Raw genomic sequence first — 22,350 nt, 5'->3', positions numbered from 1 at the left:
AAAGAGAAAACTGCCATTGCATTATGGAAGAGGCTAGAACAAATATGTATGTCGAAAACTCTAACAAGCAAGTTGCATATGAAGCGGCGTCTTTATGCTCATCGTTTGGAGGAAGGTGCGTCGTACACGAACACTTAATGTTGTTTAAAGAAATTCTCTCAAACTTGGAGGCCATGGAGGTTCAAGATGATAAGGAAGATCTAGGGTTGATTCTACTTTGTTCGTTGCCCGTCTTATTCAACCTTTAGAGACACGATTTTATATAGCCGCGAGTCTCTCACGCTTGATGAGGTTTATGATTCTTTAACCTCGTATGATAAGATGAAGCATCTTGTGGTTAAACCCAACTCTCGGGAGAGGGTCTCATTGTTCGTGGGAGACAAAACCGGAATGTTGATGATGATCGTGGTAGAACACGAGAACGGAATCCTCGTGGTAAATCTAAGGGTAGATCGAAATCTTCAAGCAGAGGTAAAACTTGCAACTTCGCAAGAAGAAAGGGCACATTAAATCTGAGTGCTATAAGCTACAAAATAAGATTAAAAAGGAGGTCATGAATCAAAAGGGAAAACAAATGAAAAATTCGGTGAAGGCGATGTTGTAGAAGACTACAAATGATGGTGAACTTCTAGTTGCTTCATCAATGATTCTAAAGTAAGCGAGGAGTGGATACTTGATTCAGTGCACCTTCCACATGAGTCTCAATCGGATTGGTTTACAACTTATGAAACAAAGATGTCAAGGTGTTGTTTTGATGGGAAATAATGCTTCATGTAAAATCGCAGTGTTGGAACAATTAAAGTTAAGATGTTTGATGGAGTTGTCGAACACTTAGTGACGTGCGGCATGTTCCGAATTGAAAAGAAATTTAATTTCGTTGAGTACTCTTGATTCAAAAGGGTGCAGATACACAAATGAAAGTGGGGTTTTAAAGATTTCCAAAGGGTCCCTTGTTGTGATGAAAGGGCAAAGAAAGATTGCCAAGTTATATGTTTTACTGAGGTTCTCTTATTCTTGGTGATGCAAATTGTCGCTTCCTCTTCCTTGTCGGATGATGATATTACTAAACTTTGGCATATCGCCTAGGGCATATGAGTGAGAATGGCATGGCGAAATTAAGCAAAGAGGACTTCTTAATGGGCAAGGAATTTGCAAACCGAATTTCGTGAGCACTGTGTTTTGGGAAGCAAAGAGAGTTCGATTCACTAGAGGAATCCATAACACGAAGGAAACGTTGGAGTATATCCATTCGATCTGTGGGGCCGTCCAGAGTGCCTTCGAGAGGTGGAGCTAATTATATGCTAACCTTTATTGATGATTTTTCCAGAAAAGTTTGGGCGTTCTTCCTGAAGCAGAAAAGCGATGTGTTTTCCACATTTAAGTCTTGGAAAATTATGATTGAAAAACAGACGGGAAAACAGATAAAATACCTCCGTACAGACAATGGCTTAGAGTTCTGTTCTGATGAGTTTAATAGATTGTGCAAGTCAGAAGGGATCATGAGACACTTGACAGTTCGTCATACTCCACAGCAAAACGGCGTTGCAGAACGAATGAACAGAACGATCATGGAGAAGGTTCGATGTATGTTGTCAAATGCCAACTTACCGAAGTCATTTTGGGCAGAAGCAGCCTCTACTGCATGTTTTTTGATCAACCGATCTCCATCCGTTGCCATTGAGAAAAAGACTCCACAAGAGGTATGGTCTGGTAATCCTGCTAATTATTCTGATTTAAAGATTTTTGGGTGTCCTGCGTATGCTCATGTTGATAATGGAAAATTGGAACCAAGATCCATTAAATGCGTTTTTCTTGGTTATAAAGTGGTGTAAAAGGCTATAAGTTATGGTGTCCTCGAAAATAGAAAAGTTGTGATTAGCGAGATGTTGTTTTTGATGAAACTGCTATGCTACCTAACTTATCTCTTAAAGACTCTTCCAATAAAGAAAACCAAAAGCGGTGGAGCATCGATTAATACGAAATCAACTCCTCAAGCCGATACAAAATTGAGAATAGAGTTGCTTCTTCACCGCAATACTCTATCGCCAAAAACAGGACAAGAAGAGAAATTAAACCTCCAAAGAAGTATGCCGAGGTTGATCTAGTTGCTTATGCTTTAAATGTGGCTGAAGATATAGATGCGAATCAAGAGCCATTTAATTATTCTGAGGCGATTAGTCGTGAAGACTCGAGAAAAGTGGATGTTTGCTATGCAAGAGGAGATGGAATCACTCCACAAAAAGCGAACATAGGATCTTGTAAAACTTACTAAAGGTAAAAAGGCATTCGTTGTAAATGGGTGTTTAAAAAGAAAGAAGGGACTCGGGAGTTGAAGAACCCGGATATAAAGCAAGGCTTGTTGCAAAGGGTGACGATCAGTGCCATCTTTCTTACAAAAGATCAAATGTTTCATGAGAGAACAAAACACATTGATATTCGGTATCATTTTGTTCGTGATATTATTGCTCGTGGTGATATTGTTGTGAGCAAAATTAGCACTCATGAAAATCCTGCAGATATGATGACTAAGTCACTTCCTATAACCAAGTTTGAGCATTGCTTAGACTTGGTTGGTGTTCATTGTTGAAGTTAAACCCTTAAGGGGTTTTTGGAAGAGGTGAAGAACTTGTTTATTGAAAGTTCGCGATGAAGAACTTGTTCATTGAGAATTTGTGTCAAGGTGGAGATTGTTAGAATTAAGTGACCCAAAATTCTTATTTAAATAAAATACGATGGAAAATAAAATAAAAGTAAAATCCATATAGAACTAGACTTCTTTTATTTTATTTTAGAATAAGGTTTTAAACCTTATTAAACTCCATCTATTTTATATTGATTAGGATAAGGTGTTTCAATCCTACTAGAATATGGCTTTGCAAGCCTATAAATAGACATAGTCTATTCCTCTTGTATTTGAGTAAAATTTTTTCGACATAGTGAATTTTCTTCTCCTCTTGCGTGGTTTTTTCCGAAAGGGTTTCCACGTAAAATTTATGTGTTCTTTATTTTTATTTATTTAATTCTATTTTATTTTTTTCACATAAATCGAAAGAAAAATAATCATTTATTTTATTCTGGAGTCTCATCTTCATGATTTTCATGGATAAGAATATTCGTTCTATTGTTACAGTAGAGGCCAAAAGACTTAGCACAAAATGAATTTTGTCAACTTTGAGTTCTAATGAGCATCAAGTTCAAAGTGGTCCAATTGAATCTTTAGATGTTACTTTTCCAGCTCCATGAAATCATTTAAATAAAAATTATTCACTAGACAATATCTTCAATCCGAAAAAAAAAATTCATCTCACAGGTCCAAAGCAAAGCTAAGTGCCATCAACTTCATTGCATTATCACTGAAGCGTGAATTCATTTCATATGGCAATGAATCTATAATAGAAATAAATATATCAAATCAATAATGATGCTTAATTGTAATATTATCTCTTTGATTACGGGGCCAACTTCAACCAACTTTATGTTGAGAATTTAAATCAGGAACTTCTATATCATGGTCTTCACTAAATGATTTCACCTTCTCAAATAGAGCATCCCATCCACATTCTCTTGGTTTTTCAATGACACGAATTGCATCGCATTAAGTATTCCTAAGATTTGTGTTGTAAAGCTTGACATAAATCATCAATAGTTTCAAGCATCTCAATCATAAGATGTAATTGAAAACAAACTCGAAAGATGCTATTGGATCGTATACTCCATCAAGTTCACTCCTTTGAGTAAGATTCCTTGATTTGAAAGTATCTCGTAGCACAACATAAATTGAATTGAACATATTTATCAAACTATTGAGAGAAGTTAAATGAGAGTCCCATCAAGTATCTCCAAGATGTTAGAGATTGCTAACTTAATTTTTTCCCTTGCCAGTTTCAAGCTCACCATTGTCAATCAATTTTGATATATGAGATGTAACACCTAGTTTTGGCGGGTCCTAAGTTCTGGTAAGTAGGCTAAGAGTAATCCGTGAGACGCAGCTTTATTCGCCCAATTGTTTTTTTTTTTTTTGGCATATAGATCGAACGCATAGCATACGTTAGAATATTATGTAAGGATTGAATTCAGAATGAGTTGAGTTGTAAAGAATAAGAGTTTGGTAAGAGTATTAAGAGTTTTGTAAGCTGGAGTTATCACTGAAGGTATTGTACGTCAAGTTCATTACGTTATTGTGTTAGTTACGTTATTAATGATTTGGTTAGAAATGGATAGAACCGAATAACCAAGTATATAAATTTATTGAATTTTCATTTAAGTTCTCTTTACAACTGTAAACCATTTATAAAGGCAATTTTGAAAGTTTGTGACACATGTCAAGTTCCAATAGGCACTTAAGTTATATTTATAGATATTTAGGCTAAAGAAAGAGGGAGCTTTTCTTCTTCCTTCTTCAAAAGTGCTACCATTTGAATCTTAAGGAGCCAACAATATTTCTTTCTCCTTAAACTAGAGTTGTAGATCTGGATTTTTGTTCGTGACTACTCTATGTTAAGGTAAATATTGCGACTCTAGATGTTAAGGTTATGAAAGAGTAAGTCTATTAGAGCTGCATGAACAATAAGATAAAGAAATAAGGTTTTTTATGAGGGTTATCTTTGTTTAAGATGATGATAAGTAGTATGCTAATGAGTTTTAATGGTGTTCTTATGTTTTGTAAGTAGCGATTACTACCGTTGTAGTGTTGGATGTTTGGATTTGGAGCTTTGAATTGTAGTAGGTGAGAATCAGGTGAGTTTTATACTGACTCCTATATGTGTATTGTTCATAATGTGAGTCATCTATAGAAAATTGATTGAACTATGGATCCGAAGTCATGAAAAGTATAGTATGTGAAGATTGGTGTACGAGTACTGAAATATTGAAGTATGAATGTGTATGTATATGTCTGAAATGTATGCTATGAGATGTGTGTCCTGTTTGGGTGTATGTTAGTGAAGTAAAAAGGTTGAATTTAGATTGTGTAAATGCATGAAGAGTTTGTTAAGTGAATCGATCTGTGTTTGTTTTTCGCGGAGTTGTCGAAAAAGGGCCCGTCGATACTTTAAACATGAATTCTGAAATAAAACTCTAAAGGAAAAGTCCATGGCCATGACACATTCTGAAAGGGATTAAAGGATGGTGATTACTCAATGGGGTTCTCTTTATGTCCCAGGACGATGATAGGCAAATCTTACGTATTGTAAGTTTAGGAAATCCATGTCGTAAACACGTCAAGAAAGAATAGCCTTTGTGGAAAATTTTGAATGGATTGCTTTAGTGGCGTATTCTATCTAAATGTCTATACGGTGTTAGGCTAAACCTATTTGGCATGAACTGACAGGAATATCTGGTAAGCTGTGAATTTGAATGTTTGTCTTTATGATAAGGTATTGAGATGCTCTGAAATAAGAGTTGAATAAAGTCATAAGGGTTCCGTGGAAAAAGAAATGTACATATATTTGTCAAGAAGGGTATCTGCCATAGTGAAATGTAAATATGGAAAGTGAGAAGTATGACATCTTCTACTAAAATTATTCTGAGCAAGAGAAAATGCTATTTTTGAGATACGAGATATTGTTATAACATGATATGAAGTTCATCTAAACATTATACATTGTGAATTATCAATACAGATATGCATACAAAACTGGATTAATATATGTCTGTGTGTGAACCAATAGTATGAGATTCTGTGTAAGTATCAGCCAAGAAAATGCCAATAAGTAATTATTTGAGAGAAGAGTATGGGATAAAATAAGGATTGTTAGAAGTGGTTTATAAGTGTACATTTTGTTATGAAAGTATTATAGGATAAGAGAATTACAAAACGATGGAAAAAATTCTTTAGTTAATTAAATGTAAAAGACTAAGTATAGTAGGGGTATAATAATTGACATATACGGGAGTGATAAGATTGTATGGTATCAATTGTAGTAAATGATGTGGAGTAGAAATAGACTCATAAAGATTCCTACAAGATTACAAAGCATCCATCAAGGTAAGGTTCATGAGCTCACTAAGTACTCTTGTACTTACAAGGTTTGTTATTTCTTTTCAAGTATTATGTGAAGAGATTTTGCCTAGAGGGACAATGTTAGGAGTATTCCCAGATGGTTGTGAAGTGGGCTGTTATGCATATAGCAGATTATGGCACAGTCTTGAATACGCCCTTCAAGTTTGTCTTGAAAATGATTTTTTCTATCTTGTAAAGACCTGTAACAAATTTGATGTAATAAGTTATCTATCATACATTTTTTTCTAAATCCCCAAACGTTAAGTTTTTCCTTTTTAAATTTCTAATAACGGGTTGAAATAAATGAGAAAATCTATACTGTTTTTTTATAAACATTTTGTATTGTTTTGTAACACCTGAGATTTGGGCCTAGTGAATCGAGTCGGGTTAAGGGTGTTACATGAGATGCTTTAACATCTATTAATTGATCATGTCATTTACTTGAAAAACTAGTCAAATTATTATACGAGTCAAAATGAAAAAAAATGACCCACAAGAATAACCTCTTTGGATGCAACAACCAAAATTAATTGGAGATAATGAGTAAGAGAATGAACATAATAGATAAAATGGACACCTTATAGAGATTAAAGCTTACAATCCACCCCATTCACCTTGCATATTACTTGCACCATCAAACCCTTGGCCTTGAATATCTTCCATATTAAGACAATGGCGTTGAATAACCTTACAAATTGCTTTCTTTAAAGCCAAAGACATGGTCTCTTTTACATAGACTAAATCAAAGAACTGTGCATGTATGAAACCTTCCGTACCAATAAATCTTAACACAATCGCTATTTGTTTTCCCTTTGATTTATTACGAGCTCCATCCATTATTATGTAAAACTTAGGATCTCAAATATCTTTATGAATAAATCTTTGAATCTTATTTGCCAAAACAAAGAAAATGTCTTTTTAAACACTCGAGCTAATATAATTTATGGGCATTTTCTAAGACAATTATCCATATTTCCTTATTATAAGAAGCCAAAAACTTAATTAGTTTGAGAAAGTTATCTCGATTTCTTGAAGCTTTTTGCTTCATTATGTCGCCTAAAAACATAGCCCTAAAATGCAAGCCATTTGACAACATTTATAGACACCTTAGGTTATAGTTGGTTTCTTGCAAATACTTGCTGAGAAGTTTGCTTCTTGATAACCCTCTCAATATTTTGTAAGGAAATCTAAAGATCGTGATAGCTTTTCATTACTTTCTTGTACAAAGGATTTGCATATCTATTTACATGAGTTATAAAAGGGCAATTAGAGTCTTCATTGACTTGATTTCATTATCAAAATTCCTTACTTGTTAAAGTACCAACTTGTAACGCCCTCAACCCGACCCTATTCTCCAGGCTCGAATCTTAGCTGCTACTTCACACAATACTTAACAAATTAATAAAGCAATTTAAAAATTCTTATTTCTTTAAATATTTTAATTATCATTTTAATTGAAAGACTTAATATCTAAAAACAAATGAAGTATTTAATGTAACTTATTACATCAGACATGATACAGATTGTACAATAAAGAAATTTGTTAACTACAAACACTTAAGGCGTATTGTAAAACTACGCCACATTTCTATTGTATGCATAATATCCCATTTTGTTGCTACTCTAGTGTACTCCTAACATTGTCCCTCCTAGCTCCCTCTATTCCTCAAATACCTGAAAACCATAACAGCGCAATCTATTCCTCAAATACCTGAAAACCATAACAAACCTTATAAGTTCAAAAGAACTTAGTGAGCATTATTACAAATTACCTTGGCAGATACTTTATATTCTTTGAAGAACATTTATGCGTCACTCTTCCTTTCGAACTACTTATATCAAGCGGATACCACTACAGTTTTGATACACACATATACGCTGACTATCATACTCTTAATATACCACTTCTTTCTTATCTAACTAACAGAAAATTCTTTCAAACATTTCTTAATTCTCTTTGTTACATATATACTTCTCAGCAAGACATACCTTCAGAATCTGTTTCATACAGACAATATCCTAATACTTACACTTATATCAAAATAGTTGTTCACCAACATTTCTCACGGGCAGATATATACACATATGGCGAAAACTTATACAGATCTAAGTACCATCAAACTATCAATCAAATAATACCCTGATTCAATACCACACAAACCATACTAATAGTGTACTACGTAGATCAATTAGATGACTTCCTCACCATTTTATTCCAATACCTCTGATACTCGAAATAATCAATATCAAGATTTCATATAATTTCTGGCGAAGTCACTATACAACTAAGATGTGAAAGATTCCAGATAACGCTGATTCAACCATTTCATAACACAAACGAATCTATATTAACAATTTCTTAGGTCGCTCATAGCTATGAATATATCCGTAAACAATATTATCAGATCACGACAGATACATTTATTAACATACAGATACAAAGTTCTTTTCAATGACATCCTAAAAAATTATTCAATTATTTCACAGATCTTACTTAACCCTTAATCCCTAAGCATATCAATACCTTATTTTAGTCATGCTTATTGCAAAACTAACAAAACTTATCCATAACTTACCATAAAGACATATATACACACCTCACCAAACATACATGACAGATCACGCCAAAAGGGCCAAACAGTACACACCATAAAGGCATCATACAGAATCTCGTGTTTACTTACCCAACAGACTTCATAGAAAGTTCCATAGGTTTCTTCCCCATGAACTTATACATAATTTCATGTATTATGATCTACCATTTCTATTGATATGTTATTGAAGGCTACACTATGAACATATATATATACATATCATATCATGTCATGGGTCCTAACCACATGGTCTTACAAACATTCATGTATCAGGTTCTACCATTCTAGTTTCATCTTACTAGAGGATACACCATGAATGGTTTCAAATTATACAAAGCTACCAAGGGTCTCTACCTCATGGTTTTACACTCGTTTTCAATATGTGATATGCTAATCTGGTTAGTCATATAGCTGCCTTACTAGATGCTTCATGATGGAATATTAACTCAACATTTACTTACCCATATATTCACCTTCTTATTAACTCATACACCTCGTATGCCAGACCTTACCTGCATGCTTATCAAACATCATTCTTTTAATAGAATTTTATACATGTTATTACAACACATCTATTATCTTTACTATACTCATACCCTTACCATTTTCCATAGACATCATCATCCAATTCATGTATACGTTTATACATATACATACTTTTTATTTGAATAGTTCATATAAAAAAAGTCAGGATGGAGACTCATATGATTCTCACCTAGTTCTAAGCTCCAGACTCAGACATCCCTCTCAAACTAGCAACAACAACTGCTTAGAAACATAATTTCACTATTACAACTCTTATACATACAATTTACTTATCATCTCAATCATTGACAACCTCATGCAAAACCTTGTACTAAATAATTTATTATTCATATAACTCTTACCATCTTACTTTTTTAGAACTTAACATGCAGAGCTGAAATACTTACACAAAGATGGAATAACCATTTATTAAACCCAGAATCATAGCTTCCAACTTAAGGAGGAAAAGATACCATTTGATTTAAGAAAAAAAAATCAGATAACAATATTTTAAGGAAGAATAAGAACCTTTTTCAGAACCTATCTCACACGTATATATATGAACTAACCTACTTAATGGAAATTAACAAGTGTCACATGTTTCAGAATTTGGCTTTTTAATAATCTACAATTTCTGATAGAAACATAATTAAGCACCTTGCATTCAAAATTATCATGCTAGGCTATCCATTTTATTTCTATTCAGATTACTTATAATCTAACTTGTAACACCCCTAACCCGTATCCGTTGCCAGAACAGGGTTTCGGAGCATTACTACCATTTACAGATCACTAAAAAAATTTAAATACTTACCGATTCAATGCATCATATAAATAAATATATTACCATTCAATCAGCAGTTTGACACTTGTATAAGCATCAAACAGCAACATTGTTAGTATACTTGCACATATTTCATATAAATTCAACATTGATAGATCTATTTTCTCGACATATCGTACTTGAGTTTAATATAGTCTCAACTTACATAATTTCCTTGTATCAACATATCAAAGATAATCATATATGTACATGTCATGAAACATATCATGCTCTTACCGTTTCTTCATAAGCATATATCATTCATTTCATTATATCAATATTTCATGCTCTATCATTTCCATATATTTTATGTATATTTATTCCGCAATAGCTTATATCAAACTTAACATAAATTATATTCTATGTACTTGTACTTATTTCATTTATCTATCTTCATAATTATTTCATATAACCATTCGTCATCTGATACATATTACCTAAATATCAATTGTTTAACAGATGTTAGAGCGTCTCCCATCCACGGTCTTATTTATCTTTGACATGATGCCATAGTGTCTTTCAACTATGGTCTTACTCATTTTCTGTCATGTTGCCATGGTATCTTTCAACCATGGTCTTGTTCATTTCATAACACGTTGCCATGGTATCTTTCAACCATAGTCTTACACATTTCATATCAGGTTGACATGGTATCTTTCAACCATGGTCTTACACATTTCATATCAGGCTGCCATGGTATCTTTCAACCATGGTCTTACACATTTCATATCAAGCTGCCATGGTATCTTTCAACCATGGTCTTACATATTTCATATCAGGCTGCCATGGTATCTTTCAACCATGGTCTTACACATTTCATATCAGAGAGCACACTCCCGCGAACCTCATCCTTACAGTGGGATTACCAGTCCAGGCTAAATCCCCTGTAATATAAACTCATAGAGTATTGTCGGGATTACCAGTCCAGGCTAAATCCCCTACAACGACAATTACTCTAATGAGCTTGGATCTGAATTACCAGTTCAAGCTAAATTCAGACCCTAATTCGGATTACACGTCTGGGCTAAATCCATTTTACACGTATTCTTCGGGAGGGCTATATCAGAATAGGATCACCCGTTCGCGCTAGATCCTTTTTACCTTCAATTCCTTTTCAGAGATCCATCGAATTTTCCTTTCATTCAATTGGGATTTATTTTCAATTTATATCGAGTATTATCAATATTTCATTAAACATCATGAATTGAACATTCAAATCATATTTTCATCACATAACCACATATTTCAAGTATTTAAAATACAATTCAAGTTACACAAACTTACCTCATTACTTGTTTGTGTTTATAATTTCATTAATCCGATTTCTTTTCTTTTTCATGATCAAGTCTCATATTTGAGTCATCCGGATCTTTATAAATAAATTTGATCATCATTTTCATTCATTTCATCTTCTAATGCATTTAACTAATGCTCTAGGCAAAATTACCATTTTGCCCCTAAACTTTTAATTAACGACGATTTCGTCCTTAAGGTCAGGAAAATAAAATTCTTGCAATTTAATCCTTATTTCCAGCTATTATTCTCATATATATTGATAACAGTCCATGAATTCTATAAAATATCAGAATTTTCCATAATTTCAACACTTTTCAATTTAATCCCTAAAACATGTTTTCCCCCAATCTTGAACTAAATTAATAATTTCATTCAATTTTGTAATTTAAATAATAAAATAATCCATTTCATGCAATTTGGTCATTTCTAACACTTTTACAAAATTGCCCATAAAGTTTTACTTTTATTCAATTTAGTCTCTAAGCCTAAAATATGCAAATTAGCCAAGCTTAATGAATATTCATATATGTTTTCCTCCTCCTCCTCTCCATTCCACATCCTTGATGTATGTAGCACACTTGTAAGCAACATTATCTATAATCTTTATTATTTACTTTTATGAATATTCAAGCTGTCCATCTGTGTCATAGTCACTAAATTATTTATATCTGGAGATATAGGACTCCAAATTAAGATCCACTAATTTTCTCTGAAACTAGACTCATATATATTCTTACCATAAAATTTTAAGAATTTTTTATTTAGTCAATAAGTACAGTTTATTCTTTAAAGTTACCCCTATTCTGTTGTCTGACAGTTGTGACCCTTCTTTACTAAAAATTAATTATCTCCTTGTAAAGAATTCGAATGATGTTCATGTTTGTTTCTATTGAAAGTAGACTCATTCAGAATTCTAAATATATAAATTTAAGCCCCTAATTGTTTTTATCCAATTTTTTATTATTTTACAAATTCAGAACAGGGGAACCCGAAATTATTCTGACCTTGTATCACAAAATTCATCATATCTCATTATTTCGAATTCCATTGCATACATAATTTCTTCTATAAGAAACTAGACTTAATAAGATTTAATTTCATATTTTATTCATCCTATAATTAGATTTCTACAATTTTTGATGATTTTTCAAAGTTAGACTACTGCTACTGTCCAGAACTGTTTTAGTACAAGATATTAATTACCATGTTATAACATCCTTATTTTCTTTTTCTACACCATTTCTCATCACTTTCTCTTATTTTTTTTTCACTAACATATCAAGAACATAGGACCTTATGTAAGAAAACTCTACTATAACATTATTTCCATGCTTTATCAATAATAACAAACTTAAAAACATATTGAAATCTTGATGTACTTACCTTTTCTTATTGACTTCAATCTTTAACTTGATTTTTCTCTCTCCTCCAGCTTGATTTCTTGAATCCAACTTGATATTCTTGCTCCCCATCATCTCCTTGCTATCTTTCTCTCTTGATGGCTATGGAAATTCTTTCAATTTTAGGTGAAAATAATGAATTTTTGGTGGAAGGACTAAATTGTAAAGAAAGCAAACTTCTTTTCTTCTTCTTATCTTACGTTAGTTTGCATAGGAAAGGAAATGTGTTGATAATTCTTCATCTTTCCTTCCTTTTATACTAAATAAATAATAATATAATAATAATAAACATCTCATAAAATATTAATAAAATAATATTTATCTAATTAATTAATTTAAAATATCATCAACATAATCATTACATTCTAGAATTCTCTCTCTTACTAATTGACCATTTTGCCCTTCATGATCTTTTAGAATTCCATCCTTGAGTCATCACTTAATTTGGTAAAATTATGATTTAGTCCCTCATAATTTTTTACCTATTCAATTTGGTCCTAATTCATCAATTTTTCTTGGTTTCTAGATCATTCCACCCTTAAAATATTTGCACCATTAGTCCTTCAACTTTTTTATATTTACACTTCAACCCCTTAAATTTTGAGTATTTATTCTTGTGCAACAAGACTTTTCTCATCTTTGCAATTTAGTCCTTTCTTGAATTAATATATCATAATATACTTCTCAATATTGACATAACTCAAAAATTTCCTTTTTGTCATTTTATTTCCTTATTTTACTATATCACGGATAATATTTTACTGTAAAAATTTTCGGGGTATTACATAACTTGTAACACCCCCTTAACCTTGTCCCGTCGCCGGAACAAGATTACGGAGCATTACCAGTCTTTACAATACTTTTATGCATTAAACAGGGATAATTATGATACATAAATTAAAATTATGTCATTTTGTATCTTAAATGGGCCTATATTGATTACTATAAACATTTGAATCCAACCGGGGTTCGATCGGAAGCTTATAAAAAAAATTTCATGAAAACTTAAAAATTTCCTTTTATAAACAATGTCACACGCCCGTGTGACCTTCTTACACGTCTGTGTGGGAACACCGTGTTATTTTTCTTTAGAATCTGTTAATGTCGCACGGCCAAAGCACACGCCCGTGTAGTATTTCCAGTATACTAATTGGAGAACATTTTGGGTACAGGGGACACACGGCCTAACGACACGCCCATGTGCGAGCCGTGTGTCTCACACGATCTGATCACACGCCTGTGTGACCTAGCCATGTGAACCTATGATAAGCTTCGTTTTGCAAGTTACTAACCTTGTAAAAACTTAAGCTTTAAGATAACATTTTTACCGATTTTTAACATGATTAGAACTCGATTAAACATATTTAATGCTAACCCAACTTGACAATAAAACATTCAACCAATGTACTCTCAGTGGTACCATACATAGCTCAATACATAAAACGTAAATTTAGAGACCCAAAGACAACTTACTTATATTAACTTTCAAGCATGCATATTTCATTTTATGACCTAACATCTTTAAACCATTCTTGAACATTTTTTACTCTATTAACTTAATAGCCTAGGTACATGTTATTTTCAACAATTAACATATTTTACCTTGTCGAGTTCGGGATCGGCTTAGGATGCTGATTCGACGATCTTTCTTTAATTTAACCTACGCACGGAAACAACCGTACGCTGAGTATAAACTCAGTGGTATTTCTATAAACTTAATGCTTAATAGTACATAAAAAAAATATAACATTTGCTTAAAATCATGCAACTTTTACAGTGATTTCATAAATCAATAAAACAATAATATTTGTCATGCATATATGTAGTCGAGCTTTAGCTTTTAGCTTTACAGTCTTTATAATTCAATCACTTAACTTCACTTCATAACTTATAAATTTTACCATTTAATTCGGTCTACATTCGTTATCCATTAATACATAACAGTCAACAGTCAATATTTATCAACCAATTTATCGGTTTCATACAGAACATTCAGTCATTCATCAACAATTAATTATATTGTTATAATCCTTTCTTCAGTAGCATTCAGTTACTCTATAACAGTCAGTTATACAATAACAATCATTTATTCCGTAGCAAACAATCTTTAATACTTTTAATTACCCCTATTAACATGACTCGGACCTGAACGGATACACGGATCCAATTCCAACCCACACACCAGGGATAAAATACAGTGTTTCATCGGCCGAAGCCGGAATACACCGCAACGATAACAATAACAGTAACAGTCACAGTAACGGTACACAAAGTACCTCATCGGAATGAATCCGGAACAGTCACAGTCTGGCGACACATAAAGTGTCTCATCGACACAGAGTCGGAATATCCCTAACTCCACTGATCTTATGGCATGCCACCTATATCCGACTAGCCCGACATTGTTAATAAGGTATCCAGTCAATTTTCAATTTCCACTTTCCATTCTTAATTTACTTTCTCTTCATTTCAATACCTTTCCATATCAATTCACATGTAATTCAATTTCAATACAATATACATTTTTCAATTTTCCATTCAATATTCATATATTCTATTCAATATCAATAATCACTAATAATTTATGAATTTTATTCAATTCAATTCAATACCATAATAATAATAATACTTACTATTCATATAAATAATAAATTCAACAAATAATTATTAGATTCAGTTTATAGAAATACAAACCGTGGTTTCCGAGCTAATTTTCGTTGTCTTCGCCTTATCCTCGCTTAACCGAGATTTTTCGAGACATCATTAGCTACGGGAATTAATTAAATATTATTAATACACTATCATTAAATTTTTCACATTGAATATTTCAATTTCTATCCAACTTTTACCTTAATTCCAATTTAGTCCCTAAACCGAGACTAACTTTTATCCTTCATATTTAATTCAATATTTTCATTCAATTTTCAATTTAAACTAATTTCAGCTCTCTAATTTCAGCATAAAACCATAATTTCAAAATTCTTTCAATTTAGTCCCTACTATTCAAAACTCATGAATTACTTTACAATTCAATCTTTTAATCAATTCTAACTTGAATTTCTATTAATTTAATCCTTAATTCATCTTCTTGTTCAACATGAACAATGTCTAATAATCTAATAACTTTCAAAATATCAACTTAACTTCATTAAAACCTTGTTCTAAAGTTTCTAAAACATCAAAATCAAGTAAAAAGGGCTAAATTGACATACCTACTTAACTTTCAAGCCTTGAAATCCCAATTTTTCCCTTTTTCCTTCTTTTTTTCTTCCTTCCTTCTTTCTTCCCCCTGCTCTCTGTTTCATTTCATTCTCTTTTCTTTTCTTTATTTCTTTTGTTTCATTTACTTCATATTTTAATTATATTATAATATAATATTATTCTTAAAAAATAAGTATAGTATACATGTATATTACAAGTGTATATATATCATTGGTACACATATAAATTATTATTACCACACACTTGTCTTTATTTTATTTATTTATTTATTTATTTAATATAAAATAATATTAATATAATAAACTTTAATTATTATTATTTTATTTATATAATAAGTAAATACACATGTATAATACATGTGTACCATTTATATTTGTACACATTTAACTTATTTTAACCATACATTTTCACCCTTTTGACTTATTTGCCTATTTAATCCCTTCACTTTTCTTTATTCTATAATTAAACTTTTACACTATATTCAATTTAGTCCTTATACCTAATTAACCTTAATTTAAACTAATTCACTTAATTAAACTTTAATTATCCACTCACTTAACTTCATAAATATTTTTAATAAATATTTACGAATCTATTTTTCATAAACGGAGACCCGAAACTACACTTTTCCAGTATCGGTAAAATTCGGGTCATTACATAACTAGCACAGTATCCCAAACAAATGAGGCGTACTATACCTTTTGTGATAACTCACACCTTACTTCCCTTTTAACGTTTAACATAATATTCTCCTTAATATAACAAAATATCATGAAATAAAATCCTTACTTACTTATGTGGTGGATACTATACACCCATACGTATGAGCCAAAATAAGAAATTAGGTAGATTACACATCGTTAGGCAAATTATTCTATTACAATACACCAAACCCTTAGACCCGCTAGACCTGGGGTGTTACAGTACATGATGTTCAAGTGGTATTTTTGAAGAGAAAACAAGTAAAACAAAAAGTGTCATTCTTACTTGGTGAAAACTCCAACTAATCTACCAATTGTCCGTACCAAGATAAAAGAAACCAACGTCCATTATTATCAATATATTTAGGAGATTGTGGAGTAAGTTGATATGGCCCAAATTCAATGTAACCTCGAAGACTTCATCTTGTTGATTAGGAGGGTAATCCCATATTGATTTTCAAAGTCCTAAATCACGCTCTTTGAAAGAAGCATTAAAGTCTTTTTTTTTCTTAATATTCTAGGAGCCTTACAAGGACATTAAAAATCTTGGGAAGAATTAAGATGAGATTGTTCATCGCTGGTCGCAAAAGGTTTCTATACCAATAGTTCATTATCACTCTCGAACTCCCTTTTCTTGAAAAAGATTTAATCTTTTTTACTACTCGTGATCATATAATCTAAAATAATAAATTAAGCAAAATCATTCTACAATTCTATAAAAATTGCATCAATTATTCAATAAAGCTAACATAAAAAAATTTGATGTGTCACGAAACTAACCAAAAATTTGACTAAGACAAGTGCACCTATTAATTAATAGTATAACTATGGTGAGCAAAGATATTGTTCCCATGAAAACTAAAAGTACTAGTAATTACCTTCTTTTTATTATTTAACCGAATAATTCAAGTGATTGATTAAAAACTAAAATTAACTAATTTAATTAACTAACTAACACGACAAAGAAAAAAACACAAAAATAATTTATTAACAACCAAGAAGCGAAACAATATCCAAGAAAGAATTCGCGTAGATTTCATCTGTTGCTATCAATCTAAATTACGCAATTTCTTTACTTAACACCTTGATCTATAGAAATTCCTAAATTATCTTGATATCTTTTTGAGTATAAAAGCAATTGACTTTAGATTAATTAATTGAAATTTCTTTCTAATTAAAACCCTATTATAGTATTAACTGTTAGAATTAAGTGACCCAAATTCTTATTTAAATAAAATACGATGGAAAATGAAATAAAAGTAAAATCCATATAGAACTAGACTTCTTTTATTTTATTTTAGAATAAGGTTTTAAACCTTATTAAACTCCATCTATTTTATATTGATTAGATAAGGTGTTTCAATCCTACTAGAATATGGCTTTGCAAGCCTATAAATAGACATAGTCTATTCCTCTTGTATTTGAGTAAAAAATTTTCGACATAGTGAATTTTCTTCTCCTCTGCCTGTGGTTTTTTTCCGAAAGGGTTTCACGTAAAATTTATGTGTTCTTTATTTTTATTTATTTTATTCTATTTTATTTTTCACAAATTGGTATCGAGCTTAGGGTTATTCATCTCGATCACGGTAATGGCGTCTTTGAAGTATGAAATTCATTGTTGGATCGCAACACCGATTTGCGTTGTGGCAAATTAAGATGCAAGCGCTTCTTGCAGATGGATCTAGAGGATGCCCCGCTAGGATAAATAAGATGCCTTCGACATTAACGATGAAGAGAAGAAGCGTAAGGATCGAAAGGAATTAACACAATTACATCGCATTTGTCCAACGAAATTTTGCAGGATGTGATGAAAGAGAAAACCGCCATTGCATTATGGAAGAGGCTAGAACAAATATGTATGTCGAAAACTCTAACAAGCAAGTTGCATATGAAGCGGCGTCTTTATGCTCATCGTTTGGAGGAAGGTGCGTCGTACACGAACACTTAATAGTGTTTAAAGAAATTCTCTCAAACTTGGAGGCCATGGAGGTTCGGTATGATAAGGAAGATCTAGGGTTGATTCTACTTTGTTCGTTGCCCTGTCTTATTCAACCTTTAGAGACACGATTTTATATAGCCATGAGTCTCTCACGGTTGATGAGGTTTATGATTCTTTAACCTCGTATGATAAGATGAAGCATCTTGTGGTTAAACCCAACTCTCGGGAGAGGGTCTCATTGTTCGTGGGAGACAAGACCGGAATGTTGATGATAATCGTGGTAGAACACGAGAACGGAATCCTCGTGGTAAATCTAAGGGTAGATCGAAATCTTCAAGCAGAGGTAAAACTTGCAACTTCGCAAGAAGAAAGGGCACATTAAATCTGAGTGCTATAAGCTACAAAATAAGATTAAAAGGAGGTGCGAATCAAAAGGAAAACAACGGAAAATTCGGTGAAGGCGATGTTGTAGAAGACTACGCGATGGTGAACTTCTAGTCGCTTCATCAATGATTCTAAAGTAAGCGAGCGAGTGGATACTTGATTCAGTGCACCTACCACATGAGTCCCAATCGGGATTGGTTTACAACTTATGAAACGATGATCTGAAGGTGTTGTTTTGATGGGAAATAATGCTTCATGTAAAATCGCAGTGTTGGAACAATTAAAGTTAAGATGTTTGATGGAGTTGTCGAACACTTAGTGACGTGCGGCATGTTCTAGAATTGAAAAGAAATTTAATTTCGTTGAGTACTCTTGATTCAAAAGGGCAGATACACGGTGAAAGTGGGGTTTTAAAGATTTCAAAGGGTCCTTGTTGTGATGAAAGGGCAAAGAAAGATTGCCAAGTTATATGTTTCTGAGGTTCTCTTTATTCTTGGTGATGCAATTGCCGCTTCCTCTTCCTTGTCGATGATGATATTACTAAACTTTGGCATATCGCCTAGGGCATATGAGTGAGAATGGCATGGCGAATTAAGCAAAGAGGACTTCTTAATGGGCAAGGAATTTGCAAACCGAATTTCTGTGAGCACCGTGTTTTGGAAAGCAAAGAGAGTTCGATTCACTAGAGGAATCCATAACACGAAGGAAGCGTTGGAGTATATCCATTACGATCCGTGGGGGCCGTCGAGTGCCTTCGAGAGGTGGAGCTAATTATATACTAACCTTTATTGATGATTTTTCCGAAAAAGTTTGGGCGTTCTTCCGAAGCGAAAAGCGATGTGTTTTCCACATTTAAGTCTTGGAAAATTATGATTGAAAAAGCAGACGGAAAAGCAGATAAAATACCTCCGCATGCACAATGGCTTAGAGTTACGTTCGATGAGTTTAATAGATTGTGCAAGTCGGAAGGATCATGAGACACTTGACGATTCATCATACTCCACGACAAAAGCGGCGTTGCGAGCGAATGAACGAGCGATCATGGAGAAGGTTCGATGTATGTTGTCAAATGCCAACTTACCAAGTCATTTTGGGCGAAGCGACCTCTCTTGCATGTTTTTGATCAACCGATCTCCATCCGTTGCCATTGAGAAAAGACTCCACAAGAGGTATGGTCGGTAATCCCGCTAATTATTCGATTTAAAGATTTTGGGTGTCCTGCGTATGCTCATGTTGATAATGGAAAATTGGAACCGAGATCCATTAAATGCGTTTTCTTGGTTATAAAGTGGTGTAAAAGGCTATAAGTTATGGTGTCCTGAAAATAGAAAAGTTGTGATTAGCGAGAGATGTTGTTTTGATGAAACGCTATGCTACCTAACTTATCTCTTAAAGACTCTTCCAATAAAGAAAACCAAAAGCGGTGGAGCATCGATTAATACGAATCAACTCCTCAAGCCAAGACAAAATTGAGAATAGAGTTGCTTCTTCACCGCAATACTCTATCGCCAAAAACAGGACAAGAAGAGAAATTAAACCTCCAAAGAAGTATGCCGAGGTTGATCTAGTTGCTTATGCTTTAAATGTGGTGAAGATATAGATGCGAATCAAGAGCCATTTAATTATTCGAGGCGATTAGTGTGAAGACTCGAAAAGTGGATGTTTGCTATGCAAGAGGAGATGGAATCACTCCACAAAAAGCGAACATGGGATCTTGTAAAACTTCCTAAAGGTAAAAAGGTCATTCGTTGTAAATGGGTGTTTAAAAGAAAGAAGGGACTCCGGGAGTTGAAGAACCCGGATATAAAGCAAGGCTTGTTGCAAAGGTTTACATCAAATTCGAGTGGACTTCACAGATGTGTTCTCTCCGGTTGTTAAGCATAGTTCGATTCGAGCTTTGCTTGGTATTGTGGCCATGCATGATTTGGAGCTTGAGCGATTAGATGTAAAAACGCATTTTGCATGGAGAACTTGAGGAAGATATTTACATGCAACAACCGAGAGGGTTTTATAGTCTCGAAAAAGAGGACTATGTTTGCTTGTTGAAAAGTCCCTTTACGGTTTGAAACAGTCACCAAGACAAGTGGTACAAGAGGTTTGATTCCTTTATGACTTCTCATGATTTCAAAAGAAGTAGTTTTGACAGTTGTGTCTACTTTAAGAAAAAAGTGATGGTTCTTTTGTGTATCTACTTCTTTATGTTGATGACATGTTGATAGCGACAAAAGATAAAGAGAGATAAGAAAGGTTAAAGCCCAACTAAGTGAAGAATTTGAGATGAAAGATCTAGGACCAGCAAAGAAGATACTTGGTATGGAGATTCTCGAGATAGAAAAGCAAGTAAATTGTACCTAAGTCGGAAGGGTACATTGAGAAAGTTCTTTGCGAGTTCAATATGCAGAGTGCTAAGCTTTGTAGTACTCCTTTAGCGACCATTTCAGACTTTCATCGGCCTTATCTCCTCAATCGATAATGAGATTGAGTACATGTCACATGTTCCATACTCTAGTGCGAGGGATCTCTCATGTATGCTATGGTTTGTTCACGTCCGGTTATCATATGCGATCGGTCAGCTTAGCGATACATGGCGAATCACGTAAAGAACACTGGAAAGCGATTCGATGGATTTTAAGATACTTACGAGGCACTACTAATGTTTGCTTACAGTTTGGAAGAACTAAAGATGGAGTTATAGGGTATGTTGATGCTGATTTTGCTGGAGACCTTGATAGAAAAAGATCTCTCACGAGTTACGTCTTTACAATCGGAGGTTGTGCAATTAGTTGGAAAGCCACTTTGCAAACTACGATCGCTTTGTCTACCAAAGGCTGAGTACATGGCGATTCTTGAGGCTTGTAAAGAAGCTATTTGGTTGAAGGACTATTTAGTGAACTCAATGAAGACCTTCAAATCAGCCACGATTTTGTGACGATCAGTGCCATCTTTCTTACAAAAGATCAAATGTTTCATGAGAGAACAAAACACATTGATATTCGGTATCATTTTGTTCGTGATATTATTGCTCGTGGTGATATTGTTGTGAGCAAAATTAGCACTCATGAAAATCCTGCAGATATGATGACTAAGTCACTTCCTATAACCAAGTTTGAGCATTGCTTAGACTTGGTTGGTGTTCATTGTTGAAGTTAAACCCTTAAGGGGTTTTTGGAAGAGGTGAAGAACTTGTTTATTGAAAGTTCGCGATGAAGAACTTGTTCATTGAGAATTTGTGTCAAGGTGGAGATTGTTAGAATTAAGTGACCCAAATTCTTATTTAAATAAAATACGATGGAAAATAAAATAAAAGTAAAATCCATATAGAACTAGACTTCTTTTATTTTATTTTAGAATAAGGTTTTAAACCTTATTAAACTCCATCTATTTTATATTGATTAGGATAAGGTGTTTCAATCCTACTAGAATATGGCTTTGCAAGCCTATAAATAGACATAGTCTATTCCTCTT

The sequence above is a fragment of the Gossypium arboreum genome, chromosome 13, assembly GCF_025698485.1.
Source record: "Gossypium arboreum isolate Shixiya-1 chromosome 13, ASM2569848v2, whole genome shotgun sequence".
Taxonomy (NCBI): Eukaryota; Viridiplantae; Streptophyta; class Magnoliopsida; order Malvales; family Malvaceae; genus Gossypium; species Gossypium arboreum.
Note: the sequence above shows the minus strand (reverse complement) of the source record.